Below are 4307 nucleotides of genomic sequence, written 5' to 3' on the forward strand. Positions count from 1 at the left end.
AACATTTCCCATCTATTAACAGAATGCGCTTCTCGGACAGAAATCCTCTAGCAGGAATAACCAACCACGACACAAACCCTCCGGCAACTCTGAAGATAATACCCCATGGGTTTTCAAAAAGAAAACCCAACTCTCCATAGAATCGAGACGGCAGAAAGGAGAATGATTTGAATGTGGAAAAACAGGACACATGGCAAAGAACTGCCCTAAGAAGAAAGGGAAAGGAAAGGCAATTAAGCAAGAAGCATCGGCCAACAATGTTGAGAGCGATAGTGATAATACGGAATCCAGTGAATATGAAGAGATCCATATCAGATATATCGATGTGGAGTGCAACAGTGCTCAACCTCTGGCTACATTTAAAGCACACGCCGCCCTGGAAGGTACTATTCTGATCAATGGCAAGAAGGGTGGAGTCCTATTTGACACTGGCACGATCGGAAGAGATATGATCAGCAATGCCTTTGTCTCAGTCCATGGAGTCCCAACTTGAGACCTTAACCAACCCACACCAGTCAATATAGCAGTAAAGGGATCACGATCCACAAGCCATAAAATCTATAATGCAACTATTCGACTTGGTTCTGCGATCCTACCCTTCCAGGAAATGCTGGTTGGAAATCTAGCCAAATACAATGCCCTCATAGAAATGCCATTCCTGAACTGCCACAAAACCATAATCAGGTGTGGGGAATCAAACATCGATTTCCCAGATCAGAAGGTCAGAGTTTCCTGCAAGCCAACAAGCGGAGAATACCGAGCCGCAGTCTGTGAAGCAACGGCCCAACGCCTATTGGATGAAAACTCTGATGTTTTCCCTAATCAGATTCCCGAACAACTACCGCCTATGAGAGAAGTGAACCACCACATCCGCCTCCAAGACCCCTCTAATCTTAAGAACCAACCCACCTACTCTATTCCTGACACGTACAAAAGCCCACTTTCTGATTGGATCAACCAACAACAAAGAAGAGAAGTCATCTACTGAGCAGAAGCCCCAGGTGCCGCTCATAGGTTTGTTCAACCCAAAGCAGATGGCAAAAGGATCCGCTCCTTGGTTGACCTCAAACTATGGAATGAAAACACGGTTATGGACAGCTCCACTATCCCAAATCAAACCCAAATCCTGAACGCAGTTGGACAGCCTAGATTCCGAAGCAAGATTGACATAAGTGACGCCTACTTCCAAACAAGGCTAGATCCGGAATCCGAAAGCTACAACAGTTTCAAAACACTTTTTGGAAGTTTCATTAGCCAAGTTATGTTTCAAGGTGATATGAATGCACCCGCCACCTTTATGCTAATTATGGAAAGCCTCCCAAGCAAATACCTCCACCACTTTGTCTGGATCTACATCGATGATATTCTCATCTTCTCAAACACCAAAATACAACATACCTACCATATAGGTTTGGTTTGTACCAAACTAAGGGAAGCTAAATTCTACGCTAGCAGAAACAAATCAATTCTACTTGCTGATAAACTCGATAGTCTAGGACATGTGATAGATCACGAAGAGATACTTGCGGTCCCTGGAAAATTATCCTGTTTAACAGCATGGACAACACCCTGGAACCAAAAGGAACTCATGCGATTCCTAGGACTAGTCAACAATGTCTCCCAGTTCCTACCACACCATGCCACTGTGACAGCTCCGCTCACAGACCTTATGGGCAATGCAGAATTCGTTTAGACCCACCCTCATGACCAAGCCTTTACCAACATCAAGGAATTGATTAAAAATGCCAATGTTATACGAGCTATCAACTACAGTAAACCAGACCCGATATGGCTGATTACTGATGCATCAGACGTTGGAGTTGGAGTATGGGTTGGACAAGGGGCCTCCCATGAAACGGCAAGACTGGCGGCATTACACAGTAGGAAGTTCACTAATTCACAGATGATCTATGGAATGACGGACAAGGAAGCCCTCGCTGTGATTGATGCTCTTGCCACCTTCAACCACATCCTAATGGGCAATACCTTCATGATTGTTACCGACCACCAACTTCTCACTAATCTTAAAACAGAAAAAATACCTGGTAGGAGAAGCACTCGATGGATAGGAGAAATCACCAAATACCATGCAAAAATCATGTATACTCCTGGAACAACGAACTATTTAGCTGATGCTCTCTCCGGCCTATATGAGAAACAAGAACTTACAGACTCTTCTCTTGTTCATGACTGCACAAGACAAAGCGAAGATAGCCCTGACGATACCTCCTATGAACAAGAACCAGCGATGGCTACCGCCAGCTCTGCCACTCCCTCCAATCCTTTCTCTTACACCATATACAGAGCTGCCAGAACAGAACGAGGGAAAGACATTGATGACGAATGGAAAGACAATTGCACGCTCCGCAGCACACATTCTCATGAGCTTGAACAAAGCAGACTCCACTGGTCCCACTGTTACCTCGATACCTCCCCTTTTCACCACACTGAGATTAAATTCGGCAACAGATACCAGCCACCGTACTATATGTCTGCTGATGATTCCAAAAATACCAGCTTTGACACCGCAGAAAGAGCAGAAAAGATAATCGATGAAGATGGACCAACTCAACCTCTCCTTGCTCTTTATCCTGTACTGAGACGGCACCAAGGACTTGAAGAACTTGAACAAGCAGTAGCTTCCGTGGATGCAATATCTTACCTATACCCTCTGCAGTCAGCCCTGCCATCCTCTCCTCCCATAATCGATTCACGACCACTATATGGTGGACCCTTACGAGTATACAACAATGAGACCATTATTTCTGTCATGCCCTCTACAATTCCCAAGCATTGCCGACAACTCTATGAAACCTTTGAAGAAGAGGAAGCTGCTATGGAACTGACAAGAGGATCCCTGATGGAAGATGAACAAGATGTTAGATCAATCACAGAAGAATTAACCTCCTCTTTCCGAAGCCAAATGATAGCAGGATATCGCCATGACCCAATCTGCTCCAAAGCCATGGATAGTTCCAGGCATGGAGACCTCGCCCCCTACAACATATGTAACGGAATGGTCTATACCAGCACCCGGTATGGTGACCATTGCCTATACATCCCGAAAGGCTATATGTTCAACGGAATGACTATTAGGGAATATGTCATCACCGAAATCCACAACAAAGGACACCACAGTGCGGACCACAACCTCCAATATGCCTCAGAATTTGTTTACTGGCCTGAAATGCAAAAGGACCTCCGCGATTTCGTTAAACAATGTGAACTCTGCCAGGCAAACATGGAACGAATACAACTACCTGAAGGGAAAGCACAAACCCTCCAACTACCATGTGAAATGTTCGAATCCTATGCCATCGATTTCGCTGGACCATTCAACAAATCTGTAGGATATGACACCATCTTGGTAGCTATGGATCGACTTTCTGGATTTACGTGGCTCATACCAATGAAGGTTACCAATTCCTCTAAAGACACCTGGAATAACCTCCAACGATACCTATTTACCCTTCATGGGTTCCCCTTATCTATTGTCAGTGATGCTGATCCCCATTTCACCGCCAGATTCTGGAAGCAAACCTTGACCTCCCTCGGAATCAACCACATTATGGCGGCCCCTGGACATCAGGAAACTAATGGCCAAGCAGAATGAAAAATCTACGAAGTTAAGACCAGAATTAGGAACCTGATCAATAAACGACAAGCCAACTGAAAACCAGCCCTTATTGAGCTCGCTGCATATATAAATGCCAGATTTTCAGACACCTTGGGAATGTCTCCGTACAAGGCAATCTTTGGCCGTCAATATTCTCTCCTACCTACAACTCTATTTAGGAACTCCTCAGTCTCTGCCTCTGATGACCACCTATACCACCATCAAGCAAATCGGAATGATGCCTTCCAAGCTGTTAAAGCTGTCCGATTCCGAAGCACCACTACTGCTCAGAAGCGAGGATGCAAACATGTCCCTATCATACCAGGTGATATGCTCATATTATATGGAAACATGTTCATTACTAATGTTAGATGCAGTAAGAAATTACAACCACGATGGCAAGGACCTTTCAAAGACATATCCTTTGACGAGCCTACAGAAAACTACACTATCCAAATGGATGGACGTATGTACCACCGCAGTACTGCCGTTTTCCATGTCTCTGCTGTCAACCGATTCCACCCAAATGACGACTCCAAGTGCCCTGGAAGAACCCACTCTCGACTTACACCTATTATCGTTGATAGGAAAGATGAATGGGAAGTTGAAGAAATTCGAGACCACCGCCTTTGGCATGGAAATGACCAGTTCCTAGTCCAATAGAAAGGATATCCAATGAGCGAAAACAGCT

This window comes from Tuber melanosporum, assembly GCF_000151645.1.
Source record: "Tuber melanosporum whole genome shotgun sequence assembly, scaffold_29, strain Mel28".
In the NCBI taxonomy this organism is placed as follows: domain Eukaryota; kingdom Fungi; phylum Ascomycota; class Pezizomycetes; order Pezizales; family Tuberaceae; genus Tuber; species Tuber melanosporum.